Source organism: Emydura macquarii, unplaced genomic scaffold (genome assembly GCF_026122565.2).
Source record: "Emydura macquarii macquarii isolate MOO-44397 ecotype Brisbane River unplaced genomic scaffold, CSIRO-AGI_Emac_v2 contig_2764, whole genome shotgun sequence".
Taxonomy (NCBI): domain Eukaryota; kingdom Metazoa; phylum Chordata; order Testudines; family Chelidae; genus Emydura; species Emydura macquarii.
Genome location: NW_027132901.1, coordinates 1 through 26,669, shown reverse-complemented (window position 1 = coordinate 26,669; position 26,669 = coordinate 1). Strand labels below are relative to the sequence as shown.

At 54.2% G+C, this 26,669-nt stretch overlaps 1 pseudogene; it reads right to left on the bottom strand.

The window, feature by feature from the left end:
- Positions 1-373: 373 nt before the first annotated feature.
- Positions 374-26,044, bottom strand: LOC137165119 (uncharacterized; annotated as a pseudogene).
- Between the last annotated feature and the right edge of the window lie 625 nt (positions 26,045-26,669).

The following is a 26,669-nucleotide window of genomic DNA, read 5'->3' as shown; positions in this document are numbered from 1 at the left end:
CAGAAGGAGGGAGGGGAAGAGACAGGTGGGTCTCTTCAAACTTGCCGTGTTCTGTGCACTGCACCTGAAGCTCTGGTACTGGTCACTGGGACACTGGGATAGCTGCACCGTTCACATAACCCGGTGCGGCCGCGCTTCTGTCCTTAACAGGCTTCTTGACGGCACCACCCATAGGAATTAATTTTTTCCCTGTTGTAATAACTAACTAAATAAAATTCCAAAGAATTTGGTCTCCAGTTTGATTTATTCAGTGCAACACTGTAACGGGGAGGTGAAACCGTCCGGGAGCTGGGAACCCCTGGTGGGGGAGAGCAGCTGACACAGGCTGTGGGGTGTACTTGAGGGCGATGTCACCATTGCGTGTGGTGGGGAATCAGAAGAGAAGCTTCAATAGGAGAAGCCCAGCGAGGGCTGGGAGGAGGAGCCCGGCTGCTCCTGGAGCCACGCCCCCTGCGCTGTAGGCCTCTCTGCATTCGGCCGTGGTTAGATTTGCTCTGATCCCTGTGAAGGTTTCTGGATCTGTTTTCAAGTGGGCGCAGAAGGACTCGGAAGCGCAGCCCTTCATGACGTCCTGCGCTGGATACCCACCTGCCTCTTTGGGGGGAAGCAGGCGAATGTCAGGGAGCAGCTCCGCTCCTCAAGCTAGACGAGGACATAACGGCTGCCCCCTCTTCAGGGCCCCTCCGAGGTGCCCCAGAGCCTCCATCTCCCCATCTGCTGTGCTCCCCACAGCCTCTCCCTTCTCCTCCGCTCTGACACAGACGCCCTGTGTATCCTTGAACAAGTCACTTGCAACCCCGATCTGGAGCCCACCAGTGACACCAGGATTGGATCAAGCCAATATTACCTTCCCCCTTCCCCAGCTCATCGAGCAAAGCAGCAGCTCAGTGCTGGTGGCAGTGGTGGGATCTCTAAGAAGGGTGGCTTTGTAATTTATTAAGGCACCTTGATGGGATTCTGCAAAACTAGGCTCAATTCCCATCCCTGCCACAGCCTTGATGTGTGACCGTAGGCAAGTCGCAGAACTTCTCTGTGCCTCAGTTTCCCCATCTTTTATAAGGGGAGAATGATTCTTCTTTTGCCTGTTTAGATTGCAGGCTCTTTGGGGCGGGGACTGTATCTCAATAGGAAGCGTTCATCATCTGGCAGAGGAGGAAACCCCACTATGGATCGGGGGTCTGTGAAGCACCTGACATGCCAGGGGCTCTCATTACTAAGCCAGTCCCTACTACGAATATCTTAGAGACTAACCAGATGCACAGGAAGGGAAAGACATTGGCCCAAGATCACACCAGAAACAAGAGCTGGGAACAGGATTCAGGTGTCCTGATCTGCTGTCGATACCTTTACCTAGCGGACTCCACACAGCGTTTCACTTCTGCCCTACAGGGGGACGGGAAACAAGAAAGAAAAATAACCCTTGAATAAATGAATGGAAGTTACCAGTAGTTAGGTTGTAGGTGACATTGATGCATTGGGTCTCAGCTCCTACGCAATCTATGGTCTCTTCACTGCACTGCCCGAAGAGGAACACGTAACAGGCTGGGCAGCGCCCGCCATTGGGTTTTGTGTCAGCCGGGGGCACTGGGAGGAAGCGGAGCACACGTGGTCAGCTCCGGGGGACGAGCCCGGGCAGGCATCGGGGCCGGGAGAACAGCTGGGGACTGCCCAGCTCAGCCCTGGTGCCCCCTGCAGGGGGAGATGTATCTCCAGGGACGATGAACAGGGGAGTGGCGTAGTTTGCAGCAGGGAGTTAACCTGGGTTGGGTCCAGGCAGCCGGAGGTGCAGGGGTGGGGCAGGAGAGGTGGAGATGGGGACAGGCACCTGTAACATTGATTGTTCTGCAGGTGTCTCCCACGCAGCAGGCGAAGATTGTTCGTGTTGCCAGTCCCTTCACCAAATTCAGAGACGGGGCTGGCTTTACAGAGGCTGGATTTGGCACAGCCCTTGATAATGTTCTGGGACTTTTCTCCCTCTGCAGAGGGGGAGAAGAGAGCAATCTATTCCCCTTCCAGGCCCACCCCTTTGGCGCCGTCTTCACAATGACGCCCTGTGCCGTTATCCTTCCTCTACCCATGGGGAAACTGAGGCACAGAGCGAGGAAAGTGACTCACCTGAGGTCCCACAGGTGTAAACAAAGCGATTTTGTCACCTAAATCCAGCATTTATATCCTCCAGCTCCCCACTCAGCTGCTGCCTACCCCCGGAGGCCCCAAATCTCCTGTCCATAGAGGCCTTTCATTGCCAATGTTTCCACCAATGGGTACAGGCAGGACCACCGAAATCCTGATGCCGTGCATCCAGGTCACCTCTTAGCCACAGCAGGATCCTCAGACTAGCGGTTCCTCTGCTGATATCAGCCATGGGGCCTGATCCAGGAGACACGCTCCGAGCCTGTGCACCGGATCGGGCCCTGCACACAGCACAGCCAGGGAGGAGGTGGCAGTGGGATTGCCCCCAGTGTAGCAATGATCCCGGTGGTCTGGACACTCCCTGTGAAGTGGGAGAATCAGAGACTGAGAGAGACTCACCCGGTGGCCAGGGACGACCGTAGGAGGGCAGAGATCGGGGCCGAAGTCCCGACCCTGATTCGGGACGAGTGGGGATTTGAACTTGGCTCCCCCATGGCCCAGCTGTGTGCCCCAGACGCTGGGGTCTCAGGGCAGCCCCTCCTCCACCACCACCTTTTCCAAGGAAGGGCTGACCCGGGTCAGATGCCCGGCGAGGGGTTCCCAGCTGTGGACTTAAGGGGCCGGGACTTAGGGGGCTGAACTCCACATTTCCCATTGGCTGGCTTGGGCGGAGCGCTCGATGTGCTGCCTTTTGTGCATCCATCCTCAGTGGGCCGCTGGCACTCTGGCTGGCTCGTCCTCAGGGATTTGGCATCGCAGGGCTGAGCCACAGGCCCCATTGGGGAGTTAGACACGGTCTGGCATGGAACCCAGGCGTCCAGGCTCCTTCTCCACAGCTCAGACCATCCAGCCCATTGCCTTCCCGGAGCCGAGATTAGGAAAGGATCCAGGTGTCTTAGCCCCCCAGCCTGTTGGCTGAGCCGTGTTGGTTAGGGTCCATCTCACCCACCGAATTTGGTTTCTGTCAGAGCGACGCTACAAGTGTCTTTTTCAGAGTCACAGGTCTGTAGGGAGTCTGTGCAGTTGTTTCCCGATCCACTGCAAACCTCACACTGCAGACAGGCCCCTAGAGAGGGAGAGAGAACATGAGTCACCTGGATTTGTCCCTCCCTCACCTTCCCCTGAGCTCTGCGAGGCACTCCGGGTACAGCGCCCTGGAGTCCCTCATCCACCACGCTGCCCCAGGTTTGTCCCTGGTCCCAGCTGGCTCCAGACATTTCATGCTGCTCCATGGCTGCATCTCCCCAGTTGTGCTGCCGTGTTTAGTTCCCCAGTGGTTTTTCCCACCTCACAAATAAGAGAGGAGATTCCCCACGGCTGTGAGCTGGTATCGCTCTCTCCCTCATGGGGCAGCAAGAGCTGCTGGACACCTGCCAGTAGTTGCAGAGCAGCTCTACGCCCCACGGCCACCACTGGGGACCTGGCCCCATTGACTCCAGTGGGGCTACGGCTGATTGACACCCAGTGGGGATCAGACAGAAATGCCCTTCGTATTGCCGGGAGCTCCTGTTACGAAAATTCAGATCCGCTGCCTTTCAGAAAACTGACAATCCCCTTTGGGAAATGTCCTTGGCTTCTGGCCAGCCCTGAAACATGCCCAGTCAGGACACGGTTCTAGTGATTTAAAGTATAAATATTTCCTCCCATTTCCACAATTGTTTCACTCGTTGTCACAGGGACTGTGTGACTTCCAGCCCTCTCCTCCTCTGCTGTTGTCACTCAGACGCTCCCAGCTGGGCCCTGTTATTTCTGTTACGTTAATGGACAGTTTTAGCTGCCAGGCTGCTCTGAGCTTTCGGTACATTGGAGGAGTCAGGAAATGAGCCCTTATAGGATCAGAGCCAGACTTGTAGTAAAGAGAAAGACTGGAGCTGACATGTAAGACCTGAGGCCTGAATCAAAGTCAGGCCCCGTGTCAAAGCACATGCTTACAGTCATGGTCCAAAACAGGAACTTGGCAGCTGTATTGCTAGTGTTGCTAAAACACAGGCACTCCTCAGAGGTACCCAGCATTGGGTATTCATGTTCACACATTCCAGAAGGCGAGTACAGGTCCACCCCAACGTAAAGCTAGGGCATAAACACAACCCTGGGAGCCGGTTTGGGACCACAGCGGCCCCAAGTAAAGACAAAGATAGGAGGACAGAGTGATGGATGGAGATGTTTTTGTTCGAACCAGCAGGAGAAGGTGCAGGGTGGTGACTGACCACGTCTGGAGTGTGTGATATGTAACCGGCTTGTATCAAGGTATAAAAGAGAAATCAGTGGGAGGCACCTTTGTCTGGCCAAAGGGGCAGGAGAAAGTCCCGCTGCTGACTGAACTGGTCCATTGTCACGGGCATACATTATTAGTGTACCCTGACCATGCAGCCAGGTCACCAGGACCGTGCTCCATCGACAATAAGTCTGGCAAAGTGCCTTCACCACCGAACCAAGTCCATGGTCTGCAGCACAGAGCTGGGACTGCACATGGGAAAAACACACACGCACGCCAACTGACAACACCACTCACCCACTGCCAGCAGAGCAGCGAGGATGCAGACGGCAAGAGAAACCTTCATGGTGATGGGAAAGCAATAAGTTGGTGCTGGGGGGTCTCTGATGTAGCCAAATCTCCAGCCAGGGGATTTATCACAGACAGGCTGAAATGAGATCAGAAGAGAGATTGCACACGCATGATCCCATTGACAGAGGTGGGTGAAAACTCAGAGCCATTTGCAGACTGCTGGAGTAGTCGCACTTGTGACCCCTTCGTCACTGGGATGTTCGTGGCACCCCCCAGAGCAGTCAGAGACAAACCTGAAATGCTCCTGCTGGAAGGCTGCAGCGTAAGGTGACTTTGTTTCTGGGAATCCAGAACAATCAGACACAAGAACCAAAACAAGAGGGAGACAGAACAGGCTGCTCCCTCTGGCAGTGAGAGACAGCTCAACCCACCTTGTTCTAGGCTGGTTCTTTCCAGACTGCCTCCGGTCCCATGGTTCCCTGCAGAGCCCCCAAGACTGACAGCAGGACCAGGAAACCCCACTCCCCTGACCCACTGACTCTGAAGGTGACAGCTTGCCATTGGAAATAGCCCTCAACACACAACGTCCAGGTCCTTGCGACGCGGCTCTCAACCATGCGCTACTTTTCACGGCGGGGGGATCCCAGGGCCCAGACTAGGCCAAACCCATATCCCTCCTCCAGGGCCAAATTCCTTCTGTGTCCCCATCCCTGCGGATCAGGACCTTGGGCCTCCTGACCATCACCCCAGGTTCCCCTGGAGGGAAGAGGAATTGTACTGACCCCTTCCCCCGAGGTGGCGTTTTACTCCCCACACCACACAGCAGTGATATCTTCCCCACCCCCTCGGGGTCATTCACGTTGCCACAGACCACCAGGCAGCCTCAGACTGGGGGAGAGAAATTCCCCCTCCCCCCTGGCGGCAGCAATCTCTGCCGTCTCCCTCCCACACCCACCGCTGTGCACTGTGCTTCGGCATGTCCCACCTTTTGGGAGGTATCACAGCATTGCCAGTGCTCTGCAGCTGCCTCACTTTCCCCACAGATGGCTGCGTAATCAGCCACCCACCTGCTCCCTGGTCAGGGGGGACAGAGCTGATTTCCTAGGTCCCGGCTGAAGGAGGCCAAGAGTTTACACGGGAATCAGAGAGTCACCTCTCCGGTGCAGCAGCGGGAGGCTCTTTCACCCTTTGTCCCCTCAGTCTCAGGCAGCTGTTTGCACACGCTGGGAAGAGACCTGGAGTTCACCAGTGTTTTCTCTTTGATGCGACCCTGCCGCACCCATCAGCTGCCCAATTTGCATGTTGGCTAGGGGTGGGGCTAGCAGCCAGGAATCCTGGGTTCTGTGCCTGGCTCTGGGAGGGGAGTGAGGTCTAGTGGGTTAGAGCAGAGGGGGGCTGGGAACCAGGACTCCCGGGATCCATCCCAGTTTCCAGAAGGGGAGTGGTGTCTAGTGGTTAGAGCACCAACAGCTCAGCAGGGTATCACTTACCCAACACTCCTTTGAGTAAAGTGTGCCTGGGGTGAAGTCGGTAGCTATTTCAGCAAAGCAGAAAAGCTGTACCAGCCTCTCTCTTTTTATAGAAGGGCTGAGTTACCTGCTGTGATGAAACTAAAACGGGTAAGCCTGATTCTTCTGGTAGAGTCTATAAATTCGTATTCCCCTCGCCAGCCTGGCCCTGCCTGCCCATCAGGCATCTGTGCACACTGACAAATTCTCCTCCCTTCCTGCAGGGCAATCAAATTACACAAGTGGTTTTCAAAGGGCGGGATGCGTACCCCTAGAGCAGGTGAACTCTTGTCAGGGTACAAGAGAAAATTCCGGTAATGGCGGACAGCCATGGGCATAGTTTGATTTCTATATTTGGGGGGCAGAGCCCCCGGCTAGCATCTGTTGCTCTCCAGCTGCCATGTTCTGCAGGCAGCATCGCCATCAGCAGCAGCGCAAAGCTTCAGAGAGAGAGAAGTAGCTGGTGACTGGCACATTCCTGTTGTTAACAGCGAGGGAGGGCTATTATTTTCATCCTGCCCCCGTCCCTCCCCGTGATTCCCACTCCCACCTGGTCCCGCGCTATTTCGTGAATTATTCTCTCATTGTCACTATTATGGAAGCAGGTCCTGAGGGACCCACGGGATCCCAGTCCTGCTGCAGGGTCTAAAATTGTCCCAGCAATGGCTGGACATGCTGCTCTCAGCAAATATCTCCCCACCTGCAGCCCCATGCAATGGGATGGGAACTCCCGACCCCCCCAGCTCACCCGTGCAGAGGGATCAGAGTCCTCCTGCACCCCTACAAGAGGGTGAGCAGCCCCTGCAGCTCCCCTTCCCACAAAAAGGGATTGGAAACCTCTACCTTGGCAAAGTTCTTGGTACTGTGGTGTGGCACTTGATGGGGTGTCCACCCAGTGCCCCTGGGTCCGGCACTTCCCTCAGTGGTCAGCCCTCACCATCGCATATAGCCCTGGCTGGGGCCTGTGGGGTCTTCACCCCTTCTCTGGGGACAGCTTTGGCCGTTCCAACTGTGGCCAGTGGGGGTGTCCGAGCCCACCCTCTACTTTAGACACCAGCCCAGGGACCGTGATGGAAGCAGCCTCCCGCTGCTGATGTGCCTAAACTGTTACAGTCTTTCCCTGGGCTACTTCCCCAGGCTGCCCTTACCGGACTTTAGTAGCCAGCCTCCTGGTATGGCAGCATCTCCCTACCATGGTTCTGTCCTCCTAGTCCACTCCTGCTTCTGGTTGTCTCTCTGCTTCCTTCAACTCCTGGCTCCTCACCCCCACAGCTCCAAACTCCCACAGCTCCAAACTCCCACAGCCCTCTGACTGGAGCAAGAGCTTTTAAGAGGACTTAGGCGGGCCCTTAATTATCCCCATTAGCCTAAGGTTACCCCTTCCCAGCTGGCCAGGAACAGGGCTCTGCCCAATCTGAGGCTTACATATCTGCCTTCAGTGACTCTCTCATAGTCACTTGGTCATATCTTATCACACATCCCCCACACGCTCAACACCGCAGGGTTGGGCTATTTAGGTCTAAAAATAGTGTGCTTGAGATATACTATCTGCATTGCTGTGTTTGCTGCCAGCCCTGTGCTGTATCCGGAAGTAGAATGGTTGTAATGCTAGGAACCATCTGGTCACCCATGCGTTTTTTTCCTTATTCTGGTGTATCCATTGGAGGAGGGTGTGGTCCATGACAAGGGTGAATTGCCACCCCAGTCAGTAGTAATGGAGGCTTTCCATTGCCCATTTCACGGCAAAGCACTCCTTTTCTTCCACCGCGTATTTTTGTTCTCTGGGGAGAAGCTTGCAGTTTAAGTATAGGATGGGGTGTTCCTCCTCTCCCACCATTTGGGATAGAACTGCCCCCAGCCTGACGTCAGAGGCATCAGTTTACAAGATGAATTCTTTTGCAGAGTCTGGGGCTATCAGGATGGGGTTGCTGCAGTGGGTGGTTCTGAGATCTGCGAAGGCTTCCTCAGCCACTTCTATCCATTTTACTATATCTGGTCCCTAGGCTTTTATCAGAGTTTGCTCTAGTGGTGAAGTGGAGAATGAACCTCCTCCTATAGTGCCCCACAATGCCCAGGAACATTCTGACCTGTTTTTTTCCGGATTGACTGAGGCCAGTGCTGTATTGCTTCCAGCTTGTTTAGCTGAGGCTTTACTACAAACCTCCTGATAATGTACCCCAGATATCTGGTTTCTGCCAGTCCTATTGCGCATTTAGTGGGGTTAGTGGTATGGCCAGCCTTCTGCAAAGCATCTAGGATTGCTCCTACCTTCTGCAGGTGTTTCTCCCAGTCCAGGGTGTGTATAATCACATCATCCAAGTATGCGGCGGCGTTCTCGGCATGTGGACATAATAATTTGTTCATTGGAAGGTGGCTGGGGCTCTGTGTAGCCCAAAAGGGAGGACTGAGTATTGGAATAGCCCCTCGGGGCTGGAGAAAGTAGATTTTTCTTTAGCGTCTTCTGCAAGTGGGATCTGCCAATATCCTTTAGTGAGGTCCAGGTTGGTCAGGAATAGTGCTTTCCCCAATTGGTCAACCAGCTCATTTATCCATGGTATGGGGTACGCATCAAACTGGGATACCTCGTTTAACCTTTGAAAGTCATTGCAAAACCTCATAGTGCCATCTGGTTTGGGTACCAGCACGATTGGGCTGGACCACTGGCTATGTGATTCTTCGATAACTCACATCTCTACCATCCTCCGGACCTCTACCCTGATCTCTTCCCTTTTTGCTTCCGGTATTCAGTAGGGTTTTATTGTCACCTTGGCCCCAGGATTCGTGGTGTTATGATGGTAGGCTTCTGTGGTCCAGCCCAGTTTGCTGAAGAACACATCTTGGTTGCATTCTATCAGCTGAGTGTTGGCCAAAATTTTGTTTTTGAAATATATGTAAGAACAGAGCCACAGCACCGCCCCTCTCTTCCTACCAAAAGGCATATCAGTCTGAATCAAAAGCTAAAACCTCAAACTGACTCTTACTGTTCTACTCTTTTAAATGTTAGTTCAAGTCTGTCTGCACTTTGTATAATTTTATAATAATGTAAACACTAGGAAAACAGTATTAACATTATATCAATACTACAATTACAGAGACACGTTTTAATTGATGCTTTCATTCACACTCACACAGACTGACAGGCATACACAGACAGGGAGACAGACAAACATACATAGGGATCTTCCAGATGTCATAGTTACCAGCCTCTTGGTGCTCATGATAGTCACTGGCCAGTGACTAGAGCATGAGGATGAGGAGCAAGGTTCTGCTGATGCGCATCGGTACTCCTGGCTGATGTGATGTTGTAGACCCGAATCTCCAGCCTTCATTTTTCTGTCCCATTTTATAGGGAAGAGACCCCATGTCATGAGTGACTTCAGCCTGTTGTTCTGAGATCAATCTGTCAGACATTCACACATCTTCACGGGGGCCTTTTCCCTGGGGTGGCAGCTCTAGAGTGGTTACGCAAGCCTCCCTATCTTGCCAGGGATTCAGTAGATTGATGTGGTAGATTCACTCCTGCTTTTGGCATTCCAGCTCCTGTACCTTATAATCCACCTCTCCTACAACTTCTATGATTTCATAAGGCCCTTGCCACTTGGCCAAGAGTTTGCTCTTGGTTGTGGGCATGAGTACCATTACCCGGTCTCTGGGTTGGAATTTCAGGATCTTCGCCTGGCAGTTATAGTAGAACTGTTGGGCCACCTGTGCTTTCTATAAGTGCACCCGCATTGTAAGGGCATCCCGAGCAATCCGGTCCCTCATCTGCATCACATGCTCTACTACCTTCTTCCCCGGGTTGGGCTGCTCCTCCCACTGCTCTTTAGCAATGTCAGGTATGCCGCGGGGGTGGTGGCCATAGAAGAGCTCGAATGGGGAGAACCCTGTGGATCCCTGGGGGACCTCCCGTATGGTGAACATTAGGTAGGGGAGCAGGACATCCCAGTCCTTTCCATCCTGACTTACCACCTTCCTTATCATACCCTTTAATGTGTTATTGAAGTGTTCCACCAGGCCGTCAGTCTGGGGGTGGTAGACTGAGGTTCGTATGGATCAGACGTGGAACACTGTACATAATTCCTTCATCAGGTTTGACACTAAGGGGGTCCCTTGGTCCGTTATGATTTCCTTGGGTATGCCTACCCGCACAAAGATTGGGAGCAACTCTTTTGCTATTGCCTTGGCTGTCGCGCTCTGGAGGAGCACAGCCTCCGGGTATCTAGTGGCATAGTCCAACTTGATAAGTATATGTCGATGGGCCCTTGCTGACTTCCCTAGGGGACCCATTAGGTCCATAGCTACCCGCTCAAATGGGACGTCTATGATAGGCAGCGACACGAGAGGAGCCCTCAGGTGGGGCTGTGCAGTTGACACTCTAGGCAGGAGGCTCAGTAGTGCCTTACCTTAGCATGTATTCCTAGCCAAAAGAAACGTCATAGGACCTGATCCAGGGTTTTCGTCACCCCTAGATGCCCCCCAAAAAGGTGGCTATGTGCCAGCTGTAATAATGCCCTTTGGTGCTTCTGAGGCACCGGGAAATCTCTTGCCCTTGTACATGCTCTTCTCCGTATAGTAGGTCCCTCCTATTATGAAGTAGGGCCCCGGGCCCTTGGTTTTTCCCTACCCCATTCACTTCAACCACTGCCTTCCTGGCATTGTCATATCAGAGATTGTTCAACTGGTCTCCCGAAAAGGGCCAACCCGACCAAGCCCTAGGGAGCGCGCTTCGGCTCCAACCCCGAGCTCGGTGTCGCTGGGGCCGAGACTAGGCTCTGGTTCATCCTGCACTTGAGTAGGTTCCCCCTCCTTAGCCCTAGCTTCTCTTCCCATGAGGGTGGCTCTCTGGTTCTGGGCCAAGATCTTGGTCCCTAAGGCCTTGTCTGCCCTCCTCTGTTGTCGGCTTTTCCGGGCTTTCCTGGAGTAAGAAAACAACTCTGGGGCTAATTCCATGAAAACAGGGGTCTGGTTACTCACAGCGGTGGTTATTGTGGTTTAAGGGGCGCCCCCTTCTTCCGGTGGGAGGAGGCTTCTGAAGCCAGGGAAGTCTCAGCCTATCAGGACAGGGTAGGGGAGCTTTGGGACCACACCAGCTGCCACCTTGGTAATGTTCCCCAGGACTTCAATCTGGACCTTGACGGTTGGGTGGTAGCTATCGGACCCATGCATGCACGTGATCCTGGTGCACTTGGCCTGAGTTAGCTGGTGTTGTTTTACCTGTTTCCCAGAGACCAGAATGACTGCACTCCCAGAATCAACCAGGGTGACTGTCTCCATCCCTGTCAGCCTCACTGGTCAGGTGTACCTGTGGGGGGGTCAGTGCAATCCCCACCAAGTGGATGAGGGTGCATGGGTCTGTATACATTCCCAGACTGCATTGCATGGGCTCCTCTGTGTTAGGACATTGTGCAGCAATGTGCCCTAGCTCTCTAAACGTATAGCACCTATACCTCACTCTGGGTAGGTCCCTATCTTTTAAGATGGTTGGCTGGCTCCTCTGGTCCCCCAGTGGCATCTGGCTGCTCCCCAGAATCCTTGTTACTTGCCCAGGTTCGTCTAGTGTCTTCCGGTAGCCGGCCTCTTGGAGTTGGGATGGGTCTTAGGAAGCAAAGGGGTTCATCCTAGGGGTGTCGTGAGAGCTCCCTGTCCATGAATCGCCTTTCCACCAGCACAATCAAGTCATCATAGGAGGAGGGGCCGTTCTGGCTTACCCAACTCGCAGGTCCAGGGACAGCCCCCTCATGTACTCGTCCATTACCAGGAGTTCTAGTATTTGCCCCGGGTGATGGGTCTGAGGCTGCAGCCACTTCCATGTCAGGTGGATCAGGTCAAACAGCTGGAATCATGGGGACTTGGCTTCCTGGTCCCTCCATTTGTGGAATTTCTGGGCCCTCGTGGCTGTCGTTATTCCGGATCTGGCCAAAATCTCAGCCTTCAACTGGGTCTAGTCAGTGACCGCTTCGGCGGCCATGTCATACTACGTCTTCTGAGCCTCTCCTCACAAGAACAGAGTGAGGATACTGGCCCACTGGTCTCGGGGCCAGACCTCCCGTAGGGCCGTCCGCTCAAATGCCAGGAGGTACACTTCTACGTCATCTCCCGCAGTCATCTGTTGGAGGTAGCTTGTAGCCCTAAGGGCATGTGGCCTGTCATGGGCCTGAGCCCCTGTGGTCAGGGCCTTCAGCTGGGCCACTACCTCCTGTAGTACAACCTGGTCTTGACCGATGTGATTCATTATCAGTTGGTTCATCTCCTGCTGTTCTCACACTGCTTCTTGTTGGGTGACCGCCTGGACCCTGGTAGCTTCTTGCTGGGCCCCCGTGCCCTGTATCAAGACCTTGACCACGTCCTCCATGTGGAAGGGCAGGCAGGCTGGCTGCTGCACCAATGAGATCCCTCCCCTGACACCAGTTGTGTTGTGGCGCTTGATGGGGCATCCGCCCGGCACCCCTGGCTCTGGTGCTTCCCTCAGTGGTCAGCCCTCACCGTTGTGTATACCCCTGGCTGAGCCCGTGGGGTCTTCACCCCTACTCTGGGGAGAGCTTTGGCCGTCCCAGCTGCGGCCAGTGGGGGTGTCCGAGCCCACCCTCTACTTCAGACACCATCCCAGGGACCATGATGGAAGCAGCCTCCCGCTACTGGTGCGCCTGAACTGTTACAGTCTTTCCCTGGGCTACTTCCCCATGCTGCCCTTACCAGACTTTAGTAGCCACCCTCCTGGTATGGCAGCTTCTCCCTACCATGGTTCTGTCTCCCTAGTCCACTCCTGCTTCTGGTTTTCGCTCTGCTTCCTTCAGCTCCTGGCTCTACACTTCCACAGCTCCAAACTCCCACAGCTCTCTGACTGGAGCAAGAGCTTTTAATAGGTCTTGGGCGGGCACTTAATTAGCCCCATTAGCTTGAGGTTACCCCTTCCCAGCCAGTCGGGAACAGAGCTCTGCCCAATCTGAGGCTGGTCTACACTGGCGACTTATTCCGAATTAAGGACCCTTAATCTGAATTAATTGCAGGACTGTCTTAACTGACACTACTGTTAATTTGCATTAAGGTGCCTGTATAACTGAATTAATAAGACCACCTCTGCAAGTGGTGTAGCACCTAATTCCTAGTTGTTAATTCAAATTAGTGAGAGTGTGGTCGCAATTGAATTAATTGGCCTCCAGAATGTATCCCATGGTGCCCCATTTCAGAGTACCCTCCCCAAAGCAGCCCCGGGAAGATTTGATTCTTCATTTCCTGTGCTTGCTGCCAGCATGGAGAGAGCTTTCCCATTGTTCTCAGCATGGCTACTGCAAAGCCCAAACGTGCTCCAGCATGGAGTCGAGCTGAGATCTTAGGAGTTATTCCTGACCCCCCGAGCAGTCCTCCAGCACAAAGGACAGCACGAATGATCCCGTGGAAGGCACATCTAGTGAGTTTTCTTTCTTATTAACATTTCTGTCCTTGCACATTGTTTTGGGGGGTGGGGGTGAGGGGGATCTCATGTGTTTTGTTGGTTGCTTATCCAGGGCTTAATGTTTGTTTTGTGTGTTAAAAAACATTATGTTTATCATCTGCTGATATCACATTGAAAATTTAATGTATGTAATCTGTTATCCCTCCCTCGCTTGAAAAAAGTTTTCAGGGGAGGGCTGCCTTGTCCCTCACTTCACGGTAGGATTCTTCTCAGCAAGCAAGACAGCCAGCATCTCCCCCTCTCACCACGCGGTGAATGGGTTTAAAATCCAAGCTGCGATCATCCCCCCCCCACCTCCCACAAGCTCTTTGAAGTTCGTCTCTTTAAGGGTTTGAAAGATTTCACCACCCCCTCTCCCCGAGTGGTGAATGCATTTTAAATGCCCAGAAAACCTTTTGCAGTTTGTCCCTTTAAGGCTTTGAAAGATTTCTCTCTCTCTCTCTCTCTCTCTCTCACACACAGACACACACACACACACACACACCGCACTGTGAATGGGTTTTAAATGCCAGCAGTGAGAGGAAATTTTTGCTACATTGTTTCAAAGGGCAGTCATGGAAATTGATACTTTCTTTAGAGTTTATTCACAGTGCTACATGTGGATACATTATTACAGGGACCATTTTGTCAGTTGGGGGTTTGTCTGTTTGAGTGATTGATTGGGTCCAGGTGGGGTTAATGGCGGGGGTGGGGCTTTGAGGGGTAAGTGCGGGGGCGGGGCAACTGCCCCAGCCTTATAAAAGGCAGCCAGCTGCGAGCCAGCTGAGCGGCGAACAGAGGGGCGGCTAACAGAAGGAGAAGGAGGGAGTTTGCCTGGGAGGTCGCATTTAGAATATTGTGTCCAGTTTTGGGCCCCCCACTACAAAAAGGATGTGGACAAGTTGGAGAGAGTCCAGCGGAGGGCAACCAAAATGATTAGGGGGCTGGAGCACAGGACTTATGAGGAGAGGCTGAGGGAACTGGGCTTGTTTAGTCTGCAAAAGAGAAGAGTGAGGGGGGATTTGATAGCGGCCTTTAACTACCTGAAAGGGGGTTCCAGGGAGGATGGGGCTAGGCTGTTCTCGGTGGTGGCAGATGACCGAACAAGGAGCAACGGTCTCAAGTTGCAGGGCAGGAGGTCTAAGTTGGACATTAGGAAAAAGTTTTTTACTAGGAGGGTGGTGAAGCACTGGAATGGGTTACCTAGGGAGGTGGTGGAATCTCCATCCTTAGAGGTTTTTAAGGTGAGGCTTGACAAAGCCCTAGTTGAGATGATATAGCTGAGATTAGTCCTGCTTTGAGCAGGGGGTTGGACTAGATGACCTCCTGAGGTCCCTTCCAACTCTAATATTCTATGATTCTATGATCTCTCTGTGAGATTTTAGGCCCGGACCTTGACTGGTAGAATAAATATTTGGGGATCCCACCCTTCCACTAGTGCTTCTCCTGGGGTGCATTGTCACTGCCTTATTGCCCTTCTAAGTGGGGTGTGGGGGGGGAGTCAGAGCATGGGAGGGTGGAGCCACTGGCAAAAGGCACCAGATTGCAACCCACAGGGTGAGCACATGGGGCAGCTAAGGGAATGCACACAGGACGAATTCTGGGTAGGGAATCTTGACCTCACCCATTGACCACCGTGCATCTGTGGGGCTGCCGTGGGATTGTTCGGAAGGAGGTATCCCTTCTTGGTAGAGGTTGGGCCTGTCAGAGCGTTTGGGTGCCAGTCAAACTAGGAAAGAGCAGAACAAACAGCCATTGATATTTGTAGAGCTACACCTGGGATTAAGGCAAACAAATATAGGGTGTGGAACAGCATTTATGATTCAGCCATGCTATCAGGTCTCCTGGGTTCTTCTCCTGCCTCCAGGAGAGGCATGGGAGATAATGAGTTAAAGGAAAGGGAGCCAGCGTCCTGGTTTTTATTTGTGGTGCCGAGAGGGGAGTGGGGTCTAGTGGTTAGAGCAGGGGGTTCTGGGATCCAGGACGCCTGGGTTCTGTCCCAGTCCCCAGCTCCGGGGAAATACTGATCTCGAGTGGTTACATTACGACCCCCTGCTGCATCACCAGTGAAATTTGCATTGCCCCTTCGCTGCTGTCCTGGGGCAGGAAGACGCCCCCTGATGGGCTACGTTTATGTTGCAATTTATGAGAAATCTGCCCCTCCGGAAGGGAGCAGCACGGCGAGACACGGCGATGCCCTGGTCCCAGGCTATGGTGGAAAAGCAAATTTGCAGCCAGATGATAAGGTGGAAGCTGCCAACAAGCCTAAGGGTGGCCCAGCAAACAAATCACATCCACTCCAAGCAAACAGCTAAGATTTCCTGAGGATCAAACCCAGCCCATGTAGAGAGCTGCCTGAGACCGGGGCCCAGGTCGTGTCAGGTGCTGCACAAATCCTGCCAGATATCAGGGCTTCTCATTGTGCCAGGAGCTGCGCAGACCAAGTTGGCACCTCCCTCACCCTGTTGCACTAGGAGCAGCACAGACTCCCCCCATAATTGACATCAGGTCCTCACTGTGCCAGGTGCTGCACAGACAGCCGACCCGACTGAAACGAGTCAGCAGTGTGCTGGTTGTCAAGAAGGCTAATAGCATATTGGGCTGCATTAGGAGGGGCATTGCCAGCAGGTCGCAGGAAGTGATTATTCCCCTCTATTCGGCATTGGTGAGGCCGCATTTAGAGTACTGTGTCCAGTTTTGGGCCCCCCACTACAAAAAGGATGTAGACAAGTTGGAGAGAGTCCAGCGGAGGGCAACAAAAATGATTAGGGGGCTGGAGCACAAGACTTATGAGGAAAGGCTGAGGGAACTGGGCTTGTTTAGTCTGCGAAAGAGAAGAGTGAGGGGGGATTTGATAGCAGCCTGTGACTACCTGAAAGGGGGTTCCAGGGAGGATGGAGCTAGGATGTTCTCAGTGATGGCAGATGGCAGAACAAGGAGCAACGGTCTCAAGTTGCAGGGAGGGAGGTCTAGGTTGGACATTAGGAAAAAGTTTTTTACTAGGAGGGTGGTGAATCACGGGAATGGGTTACCTAGGGAAGTGCTGGAATCTCCGTCCTTAGAAGCCCGGCTCAACAAAGCCCAAGCTGGGATGATTTAGTTGGGGTTGGTCCTGCTTTGAGCAGGGGGTTGGACTAGATACCTCCTGAGGTCACTTCTAACCCTCATATTCTAGGATTCTATGACTCTATGAAGACATGAGGGAGAAAGTAGAAGAACACGGCTCACACACAATACATTCAGCAACTTCCCACGTTTCTGTGTGGTGGACAATGAAAAGGACACATCTGCACTTGACGGCCGAAGTGCTACACGTGGTCAGCCCTGCTGGTAGAACGGATGCTGGCAGCTGACTCTGAACCTTTGAGTTTTGGTTTTACAGAAGAATAATAAAACTTCGCTGCATCACCAAACCTACAAATGATGGGTGGGCAAGAGGGCTGAATTTTCAGAGCACCGTTAGCAGAGAATAGCATCTTTCTGTGGCTCTGCAGCTCACTGATCGCAGGGTAACCTGACTCAAGGACTCATACAATCTGGCAGCACGGCCAGTAAACTAGGCAGAGTTCCTAGGAGAGCCGGTGATGTGGGAAACGCCACCAGATGGGCTGGGATCCAGAGCAGAGCGGGATTTTTTTCACTTCTGGTGCTTTGGTTTCAGCCCTGCCTCCGAGGGGCTCTGTGTGATCTGCCCCCACCGCAAACCGCTTCCCCAGACATCACTCAACAAAAAACCCCAGTTAAGAAAAGGGAGCCGACCAGGCCAGACTCCATATAGGATGGCAGATCCAAGATGGAGTCAGACATGCTTGGGATCAGGCGAGGATGCTTGGCAGGAAGCCAACAGAGGCAAGTCTGCCCGGATACGGAGCAAAAAGGCGGGAAGCCTGGGGTTGCGTGCCGTGTGCACTAAACTAGCGTGCCGTGTGCACAGTAGAGTGCCGTGTGCACACCCCAAAAGAGCGGGAAACGATTCTGGCCAGTGATTGGCTGAGGGGAAAGCCAACCAAGTGGATTTAAGGGACTCGCTACCACAGTTGGGGCTGTCCCTCCGTGCGGCAGAGTGGGAGGGACACGACTGGTTTGCGCGGGAGTCATAGGCCGAGGACGAGAAGCTGCCGAATGCGGACCTGGAGCCGAAGCAGACGGAGACCAGGTGGTGACCAGCGCTGCTGGGTAGGAGTGAAGACCAACCGTAAATACCAGAGATTTGGGGATCCAGGGGTTGTGTTACTGGTTGTGGGACCGGGGGTTTATCCCCATTGCGTGTGTTCTCACCTTCAGTGGTTTTGAATTCATTGTTTGTCACCACGATAATTTGCCCTTTGTTTGTACACCAGTGGAGTGTCCTGCAGTCTGTCCGCGGTGACAGATCCGGAAGCCAGGGTCAACGAACTTCCCCGTAACAGGCGGGGGTGGGGCACTCTGCAAACCGGCTCCCGGCACAAATCAAATCAAAGGCCAGAGACAAGCGGGAACCCCGCGGGCTGCCGGTGGGTGTCAGGAGCCACCAGGCTGCCTCAAGGCAAGCCCAGAACGGCTTGTCTGAATACCATTGGCTCCATTCACCTGCGCACGTGCCCCCAACAGAGATCAGTGAAACTTCAACCCAAAAATCCCAGGGCAGGCATAACCCTTCCGTGCCTAGGCATTTCCAGGTGGCTGCCCAAGTTCAGGGCAGGCTGCAAACGGAGAGCATATTCTCCAGCACTGGTGGGTGACACTGAAGTCAGGCTTCCCAACCAGCCACAAACTGCTTTTGATTCCCCACAAGAAGCCAGTAAACAAATACACACAGCCCCCGTTTACTGCATTTCAGTCTCTGGCTCCCAATCGGCCACTAGGTCCAGTACAGAGACCAGTTCTTTAAACTCTCTGCTCTTTAGTAAAAAGGTTTCTCCTGACCCCAGGGGGTCAGCCACGGCACCAGAGCAATGTAAGTTTTGATCTTACCCAAAGTACCACGCTGCCAGCCAATCCTTCAGTAACTAAAACTGAAGATTTATTGTAAAAAGAAAGAAAGAAACTCTGAAAGAAATGTTAAAGGGTCAAAGCAAATCAGATACAAACAAAGGATTGAAAGTCCAGATACATCAGGTTTCAAGAAGAATTGTGGAGTTTGCAGGTTTGTATAGTCCTTCTGGTACACACCCAGTGCCTGGATGGGTCTCAGTCCTTTTTTTCACAGCTTCAGTTCAGTTGCAGATGAGCTGACCCAGAGGTAGGTTGGTAGCTGAAGCTGAATCCTGACTGAAAGACAAAATGGATTCCCCAGGCCTCTGCCTTATATACCTTTTGGCCCTGGCCATGCTGCTTGTGGAATTTTACTGTAACTAAAATGGAGTCCAGAGTCACATGAGCCAGCCCTGGTGACTCATCAGGTGTATCCCTGGCTCCTCCCTCTTGGCCTCTTGCAACTGGGAATGTCTTAATGGGCCATTAAGCAGGCTATTGTTCTGCCGCCATCCTGTCTGAGGCATCACACAGACAGCCCAATCTGAAATACAGATATATCGACCACATCCATAACTTCCATTACACACATAACACATGAACATAAATATCATCATCTAACTTGGCACATCACAGCCTTTCCAACAGCACTTGACATGGCATATCTCACATGAATTATTACGATTCTGACATACTGATGTCAAACAATATAATACCTGCCCCCACCCCCACTGATCCAGCCAGCGCAACACCCCCAACGCGAGACTGGTGTAGACGGGAGTAATCAGAGCTGCTGAATACACCTCAAGGGCCCCCCTTATCCAGACAGCGTGACAGCAGGTTCACACCCCTTTGATCTCAACAATTCACTCCCCCTCCGGTCAGGAGCTCAGCCCCTGCTGCACCCCAGTCTGCCCCCGGCCCCGCTTGGGGGCGTGAAGAGTGGAGCTGCTGGGTCACGGCCCAAGGGGTCTGAGAGCGTCCTATGGAGCCAGGGAGACCCCCGACTCTGGCATGGGTGCAGTGGGCTTTGCGGTTCCAGCCAGGCCAAAATGGCCTGTGGCTGGGCTGTGACTGGCTGCTGGGACAGGAAAGGGGGAACCGCACCCAGCAAAGCCCCATAGCTCCCAAACACTCCACGCCAGCGGCCAGGAACCTGGCTCACGTGCAGAGCTGGGGTTGGCGATCTTAGAGCAGCTGGGTCTGTCCAGGTCCTGTCCCTCCTCGACCTCTCCCCGGCCCCACCTTGGTTCATCAGTTTTATAACCGATGCCCAAACACCCGGGTGCGGCAGAGACGGCAGCAAAGGTCGGTGCCTGTTCTTGGGCTGCGCCAGCGTGAGAGAAAAGGCAGCAGTGGGGCAGCGGGAACCAGCCTGATACCCAGGCATCCTCCGGCAGCGCCATAGACCTCACCCCCCTGCCCAGCCAGGTTGAACCCAGCAGCCTTTATTCCCCCTTTGAAGAGTAGACGCGGCCCACCTTCCCCCGCTTCACTTCACTTCACTTTCAAATCCTGTCATCGGCAGTGATGTTGGGGAAATGGAAGCGAGAGCTGGCTTACATCCTGGGCTGGGCCTCGCCATGGTCAGACGTAGCAGCAGGGCAGCGGGCACCGTGCTGCGGGGTATGACGGTTAAGAGACCTCCAGTCCTTTTTGTATGGAACCCAGGAGTCCCTATCCCGCTCCAACCCAATACACCCACTTTCCTCCCAAAGCTGGGGACAGAACCCAGGAGTCCTGACTCCCAGGCCCCATTAGAAGCTGAACTGACATTCTTCTGGGCTGTGTAACTCCTGCCTCTGTTGCCTGTTTTCCCCACTGGGGTCTTTCTAAGCCTGATCTTAGCATATGGAACGGATTCCGTATGAGGTGAGACTAAAAAGGTTAGGGCCGTTTGGCTTCGGAAAGTGACGACAAAGGGGCAGTGTGACAGAGGGCTGCAAAATCATGCAATGGTGTGTAGAAAGTGACTAGAGAATTTGTATTTCCCCTGTCCCACAGTAGCACAATGGGGGGTCACCCAAAAAAATTAACAGGCAGCAGCTTTAATTCAAACAAGAGGCCATACTTTTTTCCTGTAATCCAAAATTAACCTGTGGAACTCATTGCCAGGGGATGTGGTGACAGGCAAAAGTATAATGGGGTTCAAAAAAGAGCTAGATCAGTTCATGGAGGATGGGGCCATCAACAGCTATTAGCCAAGATGATCAAGGATGCAACCCCCTACTCCAGGTGTCCCTAAACCTCTGACTGCCAGAAGACGGGAGGGGAAGCCCAGGGTGCGTTTCTCCAAACTTGTTGTGTTCTGTGCACTACATCTGAAGCTCTGGTACTGGTCACTGTCAGAGACAGGACACAAGGCTAGCTGCACCATTCACCTGACCCAGTGTGGCCACGCTTGTGTCCTTAACTGGCTTCTTGATGGCACCAGCCACGGGAATTCATTTTTTCCCAGTTGTAATAACTAAATACATAAAATTCCAAAGACTTTGGTCTCCAGTTTGATTTATTCAGTTGAACACCATATCAGGGAGGTGAATCTGTCCGGGAGCTGAGAACCCCTGGTGGGGGAGAGCAGCTGACACAGGCTGTGGGGTGTACTTGAGGTCGATGTCACCGTTGCATGTGGTGGGGAATCAGAAGAGAAGCTTCAGTAGGAGGAGCCCAGCGAGGGCTGGGAGGAGGAGCCCAGGTGCTCCTGGAGCCACGCCCCCTGCGCCAGAGGCCGCTTTGCATTCAGCCATGGTTACATTTGCACTCATCCCTGAGAAGGCACTAGAACCCACTTTTAACTGGGCACAGACGGACTCAGAAGCGCAGGCCTTTATGACGACCTGCGATGGATTTCCACCTGCATGTTTGGGGGGAAGCAGGAGATTGTCAGGGAGCAGCTCCACTGCTCGAGCTAGACGAGGACGTAACGGTCACACTCTCTTCAGGGCCCCTCCAAGGTGCCCCACAGCCTCCATCTACCCATCTGCTCTGCTCCCCCCAGCCTGTCTGGGCTTGGATGACCCCCCTTCTCCTCCGCTGACACATATGCACAAGTCATTGCAGCCCAATCCAGAGCCCACCAATGAAACCCGGATTGGATCAGGCTATGTTATCCCCACCACTCAGCTAGCAAAGCAGCAGCTCAGTGCTGGTGGGAGCGGTGGGATATCTAAGAAGGATGGCTTCCTAGTCAGTTAAGGCACCATGATGGGACTCTGCCATACTAGTGTCAATTCCCAACCCTGCCACAGCCTTGCTGTGTGACTTTAGGCAAGTCACAGCATGGCTCTGTGCCTCAGTTTTCCCATCTTTCAAATGTAGAGTAAAATCCTTTTTTGCGTGTTCAGATTGCCGGCTCTGTGGTGGCAGGGACTGTATCTCTCTAGGAGTCTTTTAGCAGCTGGCAGATGAGGGGACCCTGATCGCAGTCAAGGTCTGTCCAGCACTCAGCATAAGAGGAGACCCCATGTCAGGCAGGGATCTGTCCAGTGCCTGGCACAACAGGGGGATCCAGGCAGTGGTGGACAGACGGGGGATTGGAGGGGCCATGGCCCACGGGCACTGGCCTCGGGGACCACCAGCCAGGCCCTTCACATGAGCCAACCCGGAGGGAGCAGGGCTGCTGGGCTGGCTGGGAGCAATGGAGCAAAGCAGCAGGCTCTGCAATGCACGCGCCTCCCTTCCCACCCACACCAGAGTGCCGGCCCTGGGCGAGAGGTGCACACTGCTGTGCTGCGGGGACAGGGAGCAGGGAGGGCCAGGGCTGGCAGGGCAGAGACCTGGAGGCTAGGCCGAGTCTTGCTGCTGCTGCTGCTGAGAGCAGGATTCGTGCGGGCGGTCGATGGGGGTACAAATGCAAGCACTGGGCGCCAGAGCCCCATGGTATGCCACCGGATCCAGGCCTCAGCCAGTCCCTACCACACAAGTCCCCAAACTGTGGGGTGCACCCTCGGGGGGCACGGCAGAATGTTCGGGGGTGGGGAGGGAGTGCCACTCTGCCCCCCTCTGCCCCACTCGGCTCCAGCTCCAGCCCTGCCCTTCGCCCCGGCTCCTGTTCTGCTTCCGGCTCTGGCCGCTCCTGGCCCCAGACCTGCCCCCGGCCTCAGCCCCTGCATCCCAACCTGGCCCCTCAGTTCCTGGCCCCACCCTCGGTCCCAGCCCCAGCCTCTGGCCCTGACCGTGGCCCGGCCGCGGCACCGCTTCTGGCATTGCTCCTGGCCCCAGACCCGCCCCCCGCTGCAGCTCCGGCTTCAGCTCTTGGCTCTCGACCCTCAGGCAACAGCATCAGCCCCAGAGCCCGAGTACTGCCTTACCCCCAGCTGTGGCTCCAGCCACGGCTCCAGTCCTGGCCCCGACCTCGGCCCTGGTCCTGACCAAGGGGGGCATGGACAGAGGTAAGGGGGGCCCAAGTAAAATGTTTGGGGACCACTGCTCTACCCTCAAGAGTTACAGACTGAACCACACACAGGCAGCGGATGGCAGCAGGTCTAGAGGCCCAGGGAGAGGAAGACACTGGCCCAGGGGGACCCAGGAGGCCAGCGCTGGGAACAGAACCCAGGTGTCCTGATCTGCAGCCGATGCCTTTACCAAACAGACCCCACCCAGCGTCTCGCTTCTGCTCTATGGGGGAAACATCAAAGGAAAAATAACCCCAGAAGAAATGAGGAGAAGTTACCGAGTTTTATGGTCATGGTGGCGTTGATACAGTGGGTCTCGGTTCCCGTACAATCTGCGGTCTCGTCCCAGCACTGCTCAGAGGATGAAGCGTAGCAGCCAGGGCAGTTCCGGCCATTGGGTTTGGTGTCAGCCGGGGGCACTGGGAGGAAGCAGAGCAAACGTGGTCAGCTCCGGGGGATGAGACCTGGCAGGCGTCAGGGCCGGGAGAGCAGCTGGGGGCTGCCCAGCTCTGGCCTAGTGCCCCCTCCAGGGGGAGCTGTAGCTCCGGGGGCAGCAGGGAGGTTTGCAGCAGGAAACCTGGATCCCGCGGCTGGTGGGGGCAGCTCAGTTCACACCTGGGGGCACCTAACGCCCCACCTACTAGACTCCTCCCAGCCAGGGGCTGTGTGGTTCTATGGGGCACCCCCTGCAGGGCGGGAGGACCTGTTTCAGGACGTTAACCTGTGGGAGGTGCCAGGTGCCGGAGGTGCGGGGGCGGGGAAGGAGAGGCGGAGATGGGGAGATGTACCTGTAACCGTGGTTGTATTGCAGGCCTCTCCCACGCAGCAGGCAGAGCTCGTCCTTGTTTTCATTCCCGTCCCAAAATTCAAAAAGAAGGGGCCGGCATTACATTCGCTGGATGTCGTACAGCCCCTGATAATGCTCTGGAGCTTAACTCCCACTGCACAGAAGGAGAAGACAGAGATTTATTTCCCTTCCATGCCCACCCCCTTGTCACCATGTTCACAACGATGCCCTGTGCCATTATCCTTCTTCTACGCATAGGGAAACTGAGGCACAGAGGGTGTGGGGGGGAAGTGACTCATCCGAGGTCCCACAGGTGTAAACAAAGCGATTTTGTCACCTAAATCCAGCATTTATATCCTCCAGCTCTCCACTCAGCTACCGCATACTCCTGGAGGCCCCGAATCTCCTGCCCATAAAGGTCTTTAGTTGCCCACATTTTCACCAGTGGGTTCGGGCAGGGTCATGGAAATCCCCACGCCTTGCGTCCAGCCACCCCTTAGCCACGGCAGGATTCACAAACCCAGCGTCCCCTGCCGATATCACCTGCCTGGCTAGATCCCGGACAATCACCCAGCGCACCGAGCAGATAAGGCCGGGCACAAAGCACAGCCAGGGCTGGAGCGGGTGGTGGGGTTGCCTCTGTTTACCCAAGATCCCAGTGGGTTGGTTGCTCCCCGTGGACGGGGGACAATCAGGTTCCAGGGAATGTTCAACTATTTCATACAACGTGGAGAGACAGAAAGACCCAGCCAGGGGCCAGGCACAACCGTAGGAGGGGAGAAGTTGGGGCTGAAGTCCCCACCCCGATTCGGGATGAGTGGGGATTTGAACTTGGCTTCCCCACGGCCCAGCTGTGTGCCCAGCTTCTGGGGTCTCAGGGCAACTCCTCCTCCACCACCACCTTATCCAAGGAAGGGCTGACCCGGGTCAGACGCCCAGCGAGGGCCACATCCCTCTCGTTCCTGTTTCCTATTGGCTACCCAAGGCTGCTGTCTGCTCCACACGCTGGTTTTGTGGACCCCATCATATGGGGAGCCTGGGTCCCTGACCCAGGAGCTGAGCAGTCGACTCAGCTGTCTGGCTCATCACCTGGACTGAGTCTCAAGCATGACTGTGGTGGACACATGCAGCCACCAGAGGCTTCATGTGCAGTCGCTGCCACTTTTAGGGTCCCGCAACCCCTTCCCCAAGCTCCCTGTCCCGGCACCCGCTCTGCCCCCCGGAGCAGCCAGGTGGGTGCCCTAGGACGGCTTCTCCTTCTATGGGAGGCTCGAGTTTTCTCTCCTCTCCCTCTCCACGGTGATTGAAATAAAAAATAGTTTCTGATCTGAGCGACCACTTTGCAACCAAAAAAAGTAGGAGAAACTTTCTTACAACAAAGTGGGGAAGTTCATACATATGGTTACAACCCTCGCACTTTTGGCAGTATTCTTCCAAGCACGTCTTCTTCACGTGCAAAGGGTGTCTTCCTTTACGGACATGGCACTTCTAATAACACCATGGCTAGACTCTCACCAAAATAGTATTTGAACTGCCAAAACTGCAGCCCCCGGGAATCTGCTGCCTAGATCTTTTGTTTGAGAACCACTGCTTGCCCGGCTCAGCCTAAGGCTCCCTTGGGCAGAAAGCCCACAGGGTCTGGCATAGAACCCAGGAGTCCTGGCTCCTCCATTCTGTTCTCTGAACCGTGCTGATTAGGATCCATCTCACCTACACAGTATGATTTCCGTAAGAAGGATGCCACAAGTGTCTTGCCCGGAGGCACAGGTCTGCATGGGGCCTGTACAGTTGTTTCCTTGTTCAGAGCAAACCTCACACTGCAGACAGGACCCTGGAGGAGGAGAGAGAACATGATGTGTCTAGATTTGCCCCTTACTTGTCCCCTTCCATTCCCCTGAATTTAACTGACTCCAGCTGGGCATCAGGTAGAAATGTCTTTTATATCGTCTTAAGGTCGTGCTACTGAAATCAGATCTGTTTCCTTTCAGACAAACCTGTGGGGAAACCCCCTTTCAGAAATGTCCTTGGTTTCTGGCCAGCTCTGAAATGCTCCCATTCAGGACACATTTCTCTTGATTTAAAGAATAAATATTTCCTCCTATTTCCCGAACAGTTTCACTCATTGTCCTGGGGACTTTGGGACTTCCAGCACTTTCCTCCTCTGATGTTGTCATTTAGACACTCCCAACTGGCCTCCATTATTCTGTTGATGATAATCAGTTACGTTAACCATGTTGGAGAAGTCAGGAAATCAGCCCCTGTAGGAACAGAGCCCGACTCACCCACTGCCAGGAGAGCAGCGAGGATGCAGATGGCAAGAGAAGCCTTCATGGTGATGGGGAAGCAGTAAGTCGGTGCTGGGGTCTCTGATGCAGCCAAATCTCTGGTCCGGGTATTTTTCACAGACAGGCTGAAATGAGATCAGAAGAGGCATTGCACACGCATGATCCAGTCAACAGGGGTGGTGGAACCTCGGAGCCATTTGCCAGACTGCTGGAGTAGCCGCTCTTTTGCTCAGAGTGCTCTGATGCCTTCTCAGCTGGGATGTTCCTGGCACCCCCCAGAGCAGTCAGAGACAAACCTGAAATGCTCCTGCTGGAAGGCTGCCGCGTAAGGTGACTTTGTTTCTGGGAATCCAGAACGATCACACACGAGAACCAAAACAAGAGGGAGACAAAGGAGGCTGCTTCCTACGGCAGCGAGAGACAGAGCAGCCCACCTTGTTCTGGGCTGGTTCTTTGCAGACTGCCCCTGGTCCCACGCTTCCCTGCAGATCCCCAAAGACTGACAGCAGCACCAGGACACCCCACGCCCCTGACCCACCCACTCTTAAAGTGATAGCTTGCCATTGCAAACAGTCCTCAACACACAACACCCATTAACATCCATATGGTGGAGTTGTGGGGCTCGGAGCCAGAAGTCCTGGGATTTCTCCCTAGCTCTCAGAGGGGAGGGG